This window comes from Macrobrachium nipponense, chromosome 43, assembly GCF_015104395.2.
Source record: "Macrobrachium nipponense isolate FS-2020 chromosome 43, ASM1510439v2, whole genome shotgun sequence".
Lineage (NCBI taxonomy): Eukaryota > Metazoa > Arthropoda > Malacostraca > Decapoda > Palaemonidae > Macrobrachium > Macrobrachium nipponense.
Window position 1 is genome coordinate 11355762 of NC_061104.1, and position 13123 is coordinate 11368884.

Sequence of the window (13123 nt, forward strand, 5' to 3'; positions counted from 1 at the left end):
GTTCTTGTACAAATACCAGTGGAGTATCCCCTATGATCTAGAAGGTTAGGTATGCACAAGGAAAACATTCTCTTGGAAATGGTTTCCTGCGTGCACATACGGTCTGTGATTAGAACTCTGATGGAGAAAAATGCAAGTGAAAGTGCAGTGAATGTAGATGAGGTGACTGTCTGTCCCACCAGGTCACTGTCACGCTCCCCCTCACCAAGAAGAAAACATACCAGAGGTCTATGGGAGGCCGTTGGGGTTTACCCACGGGCAGTCGCTCCCTCTGTCAAGTCTGAATGCCCTCAGGACTTTACTAAACACTGTTGGGAAGATGCCTCAACTCCCTCAGACTCTGATTCATCCAGCCCTACTAAGAAGCACCGGTATCTTTGTCCTGCATGGTCTTGTCCTCTTAAGAGACACGGAGAATCTGACTCTCCTTCTCCTGTTGCAGCAAAGAGGTCAGAGGTCAGCCTGCAACCTTCCTGTAGCTTTCAGGAGCAATATTTGCCTGCTCCTCTCTCTAGTTTAGAGGAGACCATATTGAGCACCTGGATTTTCCCTCAAGTGCTCTTAAATGACCGATTATAGAAGAGCGTCAGGCAACCGACTTCTTACACCAAACTTTATGAATATTTGGCACCTAACCCTGAGGGCCAGCATCAGCTGCTGAGTGCCCACCTTTTACCTCTGGACTACAGACTGATTCTGCTAATCCACTTTCGCTTACTCAAGTACAAGCAGACTGCGCATTAGCCCCTTTTCGTCATTTAGCAGAACTTATGGTTTTCTGCAAAAGGCAACCGTTATCTCTACCTCCAAGGCTAAGACTTTAACATTAGTTATCGTCAGTTTCGTCAGAGGAAGAAGAGTTAGTGCTAGAGCCTACTCCTTCCACTGCATATTCTTTGCTTTTGAAGTAATACTTTCTTGACACCTTCCAGAACTTCTTTGTTCTGGCTACACCTATGTCTCCAGCGTCTACCTCCTGATGAGGAAACACGCTCCGGAAGGTGCCAAACCGCCTAAACTATTTCTTCTGTTTGCTTCTGAGAAATCTCTTTGTGAGGTACACGATTGGCTTGCATCCAAAAGGGGAAAATCCAAAGCTTCATTGTTCATATACAGAACCAACCTTGCTCTTAACAATAGGATAAATCTTTGTGCCAGCTGGAAGCCGGTTAAAACAATCAAGGATTGTATAGCAAAAAATTTTTTTACGCGTTAGTCATTCTTTAACTGCCTTGGAGAGTAACCGCTTATGCTTTTGCTCTCCTTCCATGTCGGTTGATTTGTGCCCATGTTTCTGTTCTTTTTCAGTGTGTTCATAGTGTTTGTGTTTGGGTTTTGTAATGGAGTCCTTTGAGTCTTCATGGCCTCGTCAACACGTGCCTGGGTTTTCAGGAATTCCTGTGCTCCAGGTTCCTGGGTGTTCAGGGATTCCTGTGCTCCAGGTTTTTGGTTGCTACGATCACAGATCCACATACGACTTGCAGTAGGTGCCAATCTAATTATTGTACCATTACTAATCCCTGGCTGGAATGTCGTTTCTGGCCTAAGTCGCAGTGGAGGGTATTTTACAAGAAGAGGAATATCACAGTCTCTACTTGTCCTTTTGTCATTTGCTCTCCCACCTAATAAGCTTATGAAAAAGAAATATACTACATGCTGTGCTACAGGGGAAGTTCCTTCCTTGGGACGACTATCTGCCTCCTCTCAGCTAGGTCAGACTTCTCTCCAGTGGAACTCTTATCACCTTATTGAAAATATTTTCAAGGTGTTTGTAATAATTGGGTTTTTGGATTGGTTTATCAAAGCTTTAGCAACGAAAATGGAAGATTGCCAGGCTATAGCTTAAAACATAACCTCTTGACTGGTTAGGCAGACTTTCATGCGCCAGCAGAGCTGTTTGGGACAGTCCATCTGAGCTTGCCTCTTATTTTCTTTTCAATGGGAGTTTGAAAAAGAGGGAGCTCTAGTGTTTCTTCTTTCACATCAAAAGGAATAACTCCAACCCAAAATTCAGCTCTCCTTTTTGCTCCTTTAGATAAGGACACCTTTTTCATCAAGCTATGGTTAAGGATATCCTCTCTGACTTGCAGAGAAAGTCTACAACAGATTTGCTTGCACAATCCACCAGAAAGTGCCTCAGCGGCGTGGTTGGTACAGTATTAGCGTCCCACGTCGGTGGTCGCAGGTTCGATTCTCCGCCATTCCATTGAGGAGTGAGAGATGTGTATTTCTGGTGATAAAAGTTCACTCTCGATGGTGTGGAAGTCACGTAAAGCGTTGGTCCCGTGCTGAATAACCACTGGTTCCATGCAATGTAAAAACACCATACAAACAAACAAACAATCCACCAGAAGACCAAGATAAACTGCCCCTTCGACTTCTGCTACACTACCTCGTTTTCCCCATTGCAGACTCAGCCCTTTCGTGGGGGCAGGCAGAAAACAACCTCAAGATCAAGAACCAGCCTACGACCTCCTCCGAAGTCCATCAGGAAGTCTTCTTTCAAACCCAACCCTAAGAAATTAGAATGTAGTTCTCTGTGCCCATGTAGGAGCGAGACTTCTACACTTTGGAAGGAGTGGGTGAGAAGAGGAGCGGAGCCTTTGATAGTCAGAGTACTCAAGGTAGATATGTCATCCCTTTACTAAAGCTCCTCCCTTAGGTACGTCGCCAATCATCTTGATGGCGTACTCAGAAGGTTCCACAATGTCAAGAAAGCAGTGGAAGAGGGTGTAGACATACATTCAGAAGGTTTTTACAGTTGCCTCTTCGTGGTCCCGAAAGTCTGGGGGACCTGGAGGCCCTTTCTGGACGTAAGTGCGCTGAATGCATTTGTGCTGAAGACGAAGCTTCACATGGAGACAGTTCAATCAGTCAAGACTTAAATTCATCGGGGGGACTGGATGGTAACCCTAGATAAGCAAGATGCATATTTCCTAGTTCCCATACAGGTAGTGTTCAAATTACAATAATTCATCTGAAGATAATCCGATTTTATGGTGGGGTTAGCAATTAATACTGATACAACAATATTGTGAAAATAATTTTTAAATTTCGCTTGAACGGGTGCAGGCTGCAGCGTACAACCAGGGAGCGAGAAAGACCAAATTACAATAGCCTAACTGTATCCCATCTTCTAGTTAAATAAGTTCAAAAACAGCAAAAGAGAATGATGAAAGTATTGTTTTAATGTTATACTCTGTGTAAATGTGTACAGCCATGAACAACCGAATGAGAAGCAACATTTTTGCCAAGTACAACCAAATTGGATAACAACATCTGTTTGGCTTTTATTTCAACCATCGTCTGATAATAAACGATTACTGTTGTTGTGTTATAAATGACGTCATGTAGGATAGGACTGATATATTTTTATGTAAACTTTATTCGCCATAGATCAAAGATCTAAATTTAAACCAAGTTGTAGCTGCAGCTGAGAAAACTGTTAGTGCCTAAGTGGCGTGGTTGGTATGTGTTTGCATCCCACCTCGGTAGTCGCGGGTTCGATTCTCGGCCATTCCATTGAGGAGTGAGAGAGGTGTATTTTTGGGGACAGAAGTTCACTCTCGACGTTGGTCCCATTGCTGAATAACCACTGGTTCCATGCAACGTAAAAGCACCATACAAACAAACAAATCAAACTGAGAAAACTGTTCAAGCTGCTAATGCCTTTATCGTGCATCGGCAACAAGGATAAAACTCCTGTAAACTTATGCCATTAAACACAACCATAGATAAAATTGAGAGAAATTTTTAATCAAAACTACTGGGTTGAAAGAAACACAATTTACTGTTGTTTTCATGACGATAAAAGATAAATAACATAAAAGCTCGTATTATGATGAAATCAAGTTCAGATTGCAAACGGAATTATATATGTAATTTTTTCACACATCTGTTAAATGAAGTGTTTTTTTTTAAGTTGAAATATGACTTACAAAGGGTAAATGACTGAGCGGCGACGTAATGGCCAGCGATCTTGGAATGCGACCACCTTCCCATAAAAGTACCTACTTTAATTCACTGCCATGATTTATGTCTTAGTGGAAGAGAAGCTTTGCTCACAAGATGCAGATGTTGGTGTAATGCAAGAGCAGTGATTAACATTTTGTACAAACCTGGAAATGCATCTTTAAAAGGAACAAAAAAAGTTGTCAAATCCAGTGTTGGCAATTTTAACCCCATCAGCTTGTTTACATTTACGAATCGTTTAGCTTGTCGCAGCTCAACATCTAAGAATTCAAGATCAACACTTATACTTAGCTGCCATTGTCTCCAACTGGTCCTGCTGTAAAAATTTAGGGGAGGAAGTATCAAGAGATGATATTGAATGGAAAAGGGATTTGTTGGCATCATCAAATCTTGATTCAGTTTCAGTTAGTAGCCTTTTGTCCATTACTGGATAATAGAGTGTGTTTTTGTATCCTTTCTGTTCCACATGCTTACACACTTCTCTATGTCCAGATGTTTCCAAGACAACAGCATCCTTTAGATGCCTCGGTAATTTATGTATTCTTTGCTTGGCAGGTGAAACCTCAATATGTTGTGTCTGGGACATCGCAACTGCCTTCTCCCAAATGCTGTGCCAAGCTTTTCTGAGCGCTCATTCTTTCATTCTTGCTGGATAGCATCAATCATTTGGGCAGCTGCTGACAGATCTAAAGACGGTGACTGAAGCATATCTGACACAAGCCTTTGTTTTGTGTAAAATGTGGGCTGAACATCACTAAGCATAATATATATGCAAAATTAATGTTCATTAATAAACTAATTGCAACATGTGCGCCGCTTGCCTGTGTGGCACTGGGATGAAGAAAATCTCTTCAAGGGTACTTATGACAGCAGGAAAGGTATCAAGCAGAACCTTACATGATCGATATGACAAGACCATCTTGTATCACTGAGCCTTTTCGAGATCTAATTTGCTTATTAGGAAACAATTCCTTTTTGCTTTGCAAGATAAATTTCATTTGGTGTGTATGTGTGTTTGAGGGACATAAATGTATACTGTAAATCTCTTCTAGCAAACTAAAGAAAGAGTCAGCCAGTCGAACTGATCTGACACTGTAAACAATAATAAGATTCAGTCTGTGATTATAGCAGTGAATGTAAACTGCTTGTGGTGCTAACTCTTCACGCACCAGCTGCTGAACTCCTCGATTCACCCCACTCATTACAGAAGCGCCATCATATGTTTGCCCTACACAGTTTCTGGGATCAATTGAACACAATCTCAGAACCGTACACAAACTATCTTTAAGTGATTAGCATTAAGGTTGTGAAGCCAAACAAAGTCCAAGATTCTTCATGTATATATTGTTCTTGTAAATATAGCGAACAACCGCTGATAATTGCTCTTTCTACTGATATCCCTGGACTCATCAATCATGACTGAAAAGTATGTTTTTATTGTAGTGTCTTACCGAACAATTATAGAGCCGTGATTTCCACGAGCGGCAGGATACTAAATTCAAATTTAGCGCGTCGGCGTCGCCAACACTGGTGCGATGACGTCATCTCCCTCCACTCGCGGGAGAACCAGGTACAACTGCAGGTGAATCCAATTCTTTTCCTGCCGGCGTCCCGCCGTGAACATCGGTGGTCGGTGCGGTTGGATAACTTTGCTTCGCTTTTTTCTTGTGGATTTGATCTTCGGAATTGGTGAAGTACTCTTTTTTTGGCGTTGTTGTTATTTTGCTTTTTATTTAGGCGTTGCCATGTCGGATTCTAGTCCGTCGGGAGTTAGGTTTTGCATCTCAGGATGTAAAACTAGATTATCCAAGCTAGAGTATGATTCTCACACTAAATGTGTTAAGTGTAGGGGACAGGTTTGTTCAGCAGATCGAACATGTAACGAGTGTAGTGATTGGACTGATTCTCAATGGAAGTTTTTAGTTCATACTCGGAGAAATTAGCTAAAGACAGAATTAGAAAAAGCAGCGCTTAGGGAAAGTAGACTTAGCTCTGCTTCGTCTTGCGATGCATCTGTTCCTTCTGTTTCTCCTCAAAATTGTTATGTCTCCTTTAACTACACCTCCTATTCCTCCTACTAATCCCACTTCTCCGGCTTCCCGTGTAGTTTCTTCCGACACCATTGCCAGTCTGGAATCGAGGTTAGATCAGAAATTTTCGGTACTAGCGAATACGGTTTTGCAACTTGGTAATTCAGTTAAGACGTTTTTGGAGAAAGCGGCCTCAGGTAAGAGTGTAGTTGAGGGTGCGTCTGTCTGTCCTGACACGTCTCCTAGACAAAGGTCACTGTCCAGCTCCCCCGCACCGGGGAGAAGACATACCGGAAGTCCCAAGGGAGTCGATCGGGATTTGCCCACAGACAGGCGCCTCTCTTGTTGAGCCTGTTGCGCCTCAACAGGGCTCGGTTAAGCGTTGGAAAGGTGTTGCGGTCAGACGCCTTTCAAATGATTCAAGCGATTCGTCTCCGGTCGCACGGCGCTCTTGGCGAGATTCGCCCGTTTCGCGTCCCTTAAAGAGGCGTTCAGGCGCCGATTCTTCGCCTCCTCCAGTCAAGCGGTATAAGGAGCCTGAGAGTAGGGTTGCGCCTCGGCCGTTAGCGGCTCGTTCGTCGCCTCAATCTGTGCCTTTTCGGCTCCATCTACTAGTAGAGATTGTGGTTTTAGCGCTGTAGCTAGCAGTTCTAAGGGTGTTTCTTTAGGCGCTTTTTCGTCTGTTACGCCTGATGCGCCTGTTTCGCCTCGAATTTCGGCGGCTCCGAGCGAGGCGCAAGTAGTTTTTCCGCCTCCTGCTGACATTTAGGCTCTTCCAAGCCTACGTTAACTGTTTTTGATTCGTCTCTGGCGCCTTTGCGCAAGCAGTTAGAGATGTTAACCAACTGGATGAATGAGTACCAAGGGTGGTTCGAAACCTTCAGATCCGGTTGTAGTTCCGTCTACTTCTTCGGCGGTATCGGAGAATGAAGAAGAAGTAGAGGAGGAGGATTCACATCACCTCTCGTGTTATTCACGTCTCCTTAGATTTCTTCTGGTATCTTATCCAGATTATTTTGAGAAAGCGGCTCCGCGCTCCCCAACTTCGACTTTTTTGATGAGGAGGAAAACTTCAGACCCTCTCCTCCCAAAACTTGTTCTATCTAAAGCGGTTAGACTTCGTTGAAGAGACGGAGAAATGGATGTCTATGAAAAGAGACTTAGGGAAGGCTCTTTTTGCTTACCCTCCCTCTAAGTTGCTTCGTAAGAGGTATAGGTTTTATGTAACTGGGGAAGCTCCTTCTCTGGGAGTTTCTGCCTCCTCCCAGGGAGACTTCTCCAGTTTAATCGACTCCTCTAGAAGATCTGCTTTCGCCGCAGCGAAAGTTTTTCTTACAGCGCCTGAGTTGGACCACGTTGTAAAGAATCAATTTAAACTTTTGGAAGTCTTTAGCTTCCTTGATTGGACTATTGGCGCTTTAGCGGCCAAGATCGAAGACTCCTCTCTCTTTCCCAGGAGTTAGCGGAGGATTGGATTGGTGTTCTGTCCTGTGCGGACAAATCCATTAGGGATGGATGTGAGAGTTAGCTTAAACTCACGCCTTTTGGACTAAAAAGGCAATTTTGGTGCTCTTTGCTTCTAAAAGGGTTACGTCCCAACAAGAAGTCTGGCTCAACTTGGTGCTCCTTTGTGAAAGATAACCTCTTTCCAGACGATGTAGTGTTGTCAATTTCGTCTGCGCTAGATAAGAAATCTACTTCGGATTTACTGGCACAGTCTACAGAGACCTAAGGCTCCTGTGGAGACTGTTCCTTCGGTTTCTCCTCTGGCCCAAGCGCCTTTTCGAGGGGAGAAAACCCAAGCGCTTCTTTCGGCGAAATCGAATTTGCGACCTCAGTCTAAGGCCTCGGCCAAGGTTAACAAACCTTCCAAATGAAAGCTCGGTTCTTCATGCACCAGTGGGAGCCAGGCTGGCTCTGTTTTGGGAGGAATGGGAAAACAGAGAGCAGAAGCCTGGGTAGTGCAAGTACTCAAGTTCGGCTATCGTATTCCTCTCGTTTCACCTCCCTCGCTCTCACCTGTGCCAATTCCATTCCAGGCATACTCTCCGGGCTCAGACAAATTTCTGGCGCTAGCCGCAGAAGTGGAAGCGCTTGTTCTCAAAGAAGCGATAGAACAGATAGAAGGGGATTTTCCTCCAGGCTTTTACAATCGCCTTTTTGTAGTCCCAAGTCATCAGGGGGCTGGAGGCCGGTTTTGGATGTGGCGCCTGAACTTGCATGTCCAGAAAACAAAATTTCATATGGAGACCACTCGGTCGGTTCTGGAGTCCATCAGACAGGGGGATTGGATGGTCTCTCTGGACATGCAAGACGCCTTTATTTTCACATTCCGATACATCGCGAATCTCGGAAGTACCTGAGGTTCATGTTCGAAGGCAAGGTGTTTCAGTTTCGGGCGCTTTGCTTCGGACTAGCGACCGCTCCTCAAGTTTTCACCAGGGTTCTATCCCCGATAGGAAGCTGGCTACACATAGGTTAGGAGTAAGAATCTCCCTCTATCTGGACGATTGGCTTCTCCGGTCGGAATCAGAGAGTCGGTGCATGAAGGACCTTGGAACAACTCTGGATCTTGCCAGAAAGTTAGGAATTCTGGTCAACAAACAGAAGTCCCAGTTGGTTCCATCTCAGAGCATCCTTTATTTGGGGATGATTCTGACTGCTCAAGTTTTCGGGCTTTTCTGTCCCCGAAGAGGGTTCAAGGCTGTCTTGGAGACAGTTCAGGAGTTCTTGGACAAAAAGGTAAGTTCTGCCAATCAGTGGATGAGGCTCCTGGGCAAAATTGACGTCAGTGGAGAAATTTGTGACGTTGGGAAGACTGCACATGAGACCTCTGCAGTTTTTTCCTGAGAGCCTCTTGTGCAGGAAGACAACCAGACTCGATTACCTTTCCTGTCACAGATCAAATAAAAGAGGACCTAAGTGGTGGCTCTCTCGAGCAAGGTTGGAAGAAAGGTTAGATTTACGACCCATCCTCCCGAACCTACAGTTCTTTTCCGACGCATCGGACACAGGTTGGGGAGCCCTACTGGGAAATCAACGGACTTCAGGAGCTTGGTCGGAGAAGGAGAAGAAGTTCCACATAAATGTAAAGGAACTGTTAGCAATTTTCTTAGGGCTCAGACAGTTTCGGAGCTTAGTAGAAGGCCGAGTAGTGGCAGTGCATTCCGACAACTCCCCACGGCTCTCTCGTACTGCGGAACAAACAGGGGTGGGGGGGACTCAGTCTTTCTCTCTGTACGAAGTAGCCAAGGATCTCCTCCTGTGGTCAAACGAAGCGAAGGTTCAGCTAGTCCCGAGATTTGTTCCGGGAAAGATGAACGTCCTGGCGGACGAGTTAAGTCGTCAACAGCAAGTGTTACCTCTGGAGTGGACTTTGGACAACAAGATTTGTCAGAAACTTTGGCGCCTTTGGGGACGACCGTCAATAGACCTGTTCGCGACATCGAGGAACAACCGTCTTCCTCTCTTTTGTTCTCCAGTCCCAGATCTCTAGCTTGGTCGGTGGACGCAATGCTGTTGGATTGGTCGGGTCTGGAAGCTTATGCATTCCCTCCGTTCGGTCTAATAAGAGAGGTGCTGAACAAGTTCATGTCGCACAGCAATGTAACGCTAACGTTAATCGCTCCCTTTTGGCCCAGGAAAGAGTGGTTCCCGGACCTTCTCCAGTTGTTAGTAGACTTCCCCAGACTTCTTCCTCCAGAGAAGTGGCTTCTCAAACAACCTCACTTCAAGAGGTTCCACCAAAACTTGTCCGCTCTAGCTCTGACAGGGTTCAGACTGTCCGGAATCTTGTCAGAGCGAAAGGATTTTCAAGAAGAGCTGCAGAAGCTATCGCTCGTTGTAGGAGAGAGTCTTCTAACAAACTCTATCAAGGGAAGTGGAGAATCTTCAGAGAGTGGTGTAGAAGTGCTAAAGTCTCTACTTCTTGCGACCTCTTTAACAGAAATAGCAGATTTTCTTCTTCTATTTCTTAGGAACTCTAAGAAACTGGCTCCTTCGACGATCAGAGGATATAGAGCCATGCTCTCTTCGGTTTTTCGACATCGAGGTTTGGATATTTCCTCCAATTCAGATCTGTCGGACCTCATTAGGTCTTTCGAAACCACTAAGCTCCCGCAAGATACAGTGGCTTGGAACTTAGATGTGGTGCTTAAGTTCCTCATGGGGCCACCGTTTGAGCCTTTGAAGTCGGCTTCACTCAGGAACTTGACTAAGAAAAGGCACTCTTTCTTATTGCACTAGCTTCTGCTAAGCGTGTCAGCGAATTGCACGCTATAGACAAAAGTCGGTTTCTCTCAAGGCAATGCTGTATTTTCGGTATCTTTGACCTTTCTAGCCAAAAATGAGAATCCTTCTAATCCTTGGCCGAGGAGTTTTGTGGTAAGGAACTTATCTGATTTGTTGGACATGAGGAGGAAGAAAGGCTCTTATGTCCAGTCAGGGCTATTAAGCAGTATCTGTTTGCCACTAAGGGTATCAGAGGACATCTTCTAAGCTCTGGACCTCGGTTCAAAATCCCTCTCGTCCTCTTTCTAAGAATGCTATATCGTTCTTTATTAGAGAGCTTATCAGGGAAAGCTCACTCGCAGTCCGAGAACGACAATCTTTCCGTTCTGAGAGTTAAAGCTCACGAGGTTAGAGCAGTGGCAACTTCTTTAGCATTCAGAAAGAATTTATCTTTAGCTTCGATTCTTCAGAGCACGTTCTGGAGATCGAATTCGGTTTTTGCGAGTCATTATCTCAAAGAGATAGAAACGGTTTCGAGAATTGTAAACGTTAGGTCCGGTGGCGGTTTCTGGCATGGTGTTGGGAGAAACGGCACAGGGGTCGTCACCTCTATGCTAACTTTCACCTTGAATAGGTTGTCGAGTTCAAGGGAAGCTGGGGGTACTGAGTACCTGGGATACTCACCAGTCTGTTAGGTCAGATTTTACAATGGTTGGGTATATATGTTTTTAATCTGGTGTTGGTGACAAATGTTTTTGTATGATTGATTTCTGGTCTTAGCCCAGGGCAAGGGCAATCTTTGTTGTTACTATCCTCCGTCAGTCAGCCTTGACTCGCTTGAACTACGGAAGGATTCCACTCCTGTAGAGGCTAACTTTGGTCAAATTCCAATTCCTCTACAATAGTAAGAAGAGCACCGACCAGAGGCAGTAACAGTCTGCTGTAGCTCTCTTACAAGGTAAGGTACAAACAGACACCTTGAGTGTTTACTGGTATTGCAATAAATGTAACCATTTCAAAAATACTAGTGGTTCACTGAATCCCACCTTCCCATAATGTAATCAGCTCTATAATTGTTCGGTAAGACACTACAATAAAAATGAAATTTTCATTATTAAAATGGAAGTTTTATTGTATACTTACCGAACAATTATGATTATACCCACCGCCTCCATCCCCTTAGGTGGACGGACGGGCAGAAAGAATTGGATTCACCTGGGCAGTTGTACCTGGTTCTCCCGCGAGTGGAGGGAGATGACGTCATCACCACCAGTGTTGGCGACGCCGACGCGCTAAATGAATTAGTATCCTGCCGCTCGTGGAAATCACGGCTCTATAATTGTTCGGTAAGTATACAATAAAACTTCATTTTAATAATGAAAATTTCATATTTGAACTCGGTTCTTCTGAAATTTCCTCCCGAATCATTTAGGCCAGTAGAGCAAAAATTTCATTCTGAATTTTTGGGCTGGTGTATTTAACTCTATTCTTCCCTTATTTGGACTATCCACGTCTTCTTTATGGCCCCTTTGCACAATCTTTTGTCTTGCTGTCAGACAGAGGACTCTAGCTACTGTTTGATATAGTGTCTGTTATTTTTTTTTCTGAGAGAGAGAATTTTGCTATTTACGTTCTTAGTAGTATTTGAAAATTGTAAATAAGAGTATCCTAAAAATGCATTTAGTCATGAAAAGAAGATGAAAACAGTAATTAGTGAATCTTGCTCTAAGATAAAATTCGCGATTTCGTTAATTTTCCGGGATATACGTAGCATTTGGGCTCCACAAAAATGTAAGTACAGTGGTAACTCGAGATACGAAATTAATCCTTGTTCCGACACGGCATACAAACCTTCGGTCCTTTTACAATAGGGGAAGGTACTAGCGGCAGCTGGGGATAGGTCGTAAGCTTTCGAACAAGGGGTTCGGTAGTTAACTGCTTGTCCGACAGGCGCGCGACTAGCTGCGCGACTGGGAGGTAAACAAATCACTTTTTGCTTTCGGCCTGCTGGCGTGTGACGTGTATCATCGCTCTCTGCCCGCTTCATCGTCGTTTGCTTTCGCATGATTGTGTTTTTCTTTTTCTATGTATCTAGTGAAACTGAATTGTAAGTACAATCATTTCATTGAATTCAATTGTGAATTAAAGGATCTTGGTTCACAACGCCCTCCGATTACCCGAGTGCCGGGACTGAAGGGCGTAATTGCGGGAATTCATTTTCCCAGAATGATCCTCGGATTGGGTATGCTCGGTGCCGAGGGCGGGAGCGCTCGCTCCGAGCGTATATTGGGTTGGAAATGTGTAGATGAAAATCGTAAGTAGAATGAAGTGAAATCGCAAGTGCAGTTCTTTTTCATTTTCATTTTTTTATTGAGATTGCATTGTTGACTGGATCAATGTTCCGCTATTCACGGGAATTGATCCTTCCCCTTTTTTATTTGTATGAAGTGAAATCGCAAGCGCAGTAGTCTTTTCATTTTCATATATTTCTTGATTGCATCAATTCATTATGGATCAAGGTTTCCAGAACCTTGATCCATAAAGGTAAGGAATGAAACCTTTCACCCTTGCGCTCGGTGCCGAGGGCGCGAATGCGCTCGATCCGAGCCCTTATTCTTTGTGAAGTGAATCGTTTGCAAGATGCATTTTCATTTTGTTCCTTATTATTGATTGCATCAATATTATTTGGTTCAAGTTCCGCTCAGTCAGGGAATTGATCCTTATGCCTTGTATTCGTTGCCGATGGCACGATTGCTCTAGGCTCTTATTTTGTTGTTGGGTACATGGGTTACTGTGCGGGGGTTGGGGAACGAGACCCCCCCCCGTCTGCTAGTTCCCACAGATGGCTCTTCCCCTTAGGGGGGGGGGGAGGTTATCGGCGTTCTTCTCCT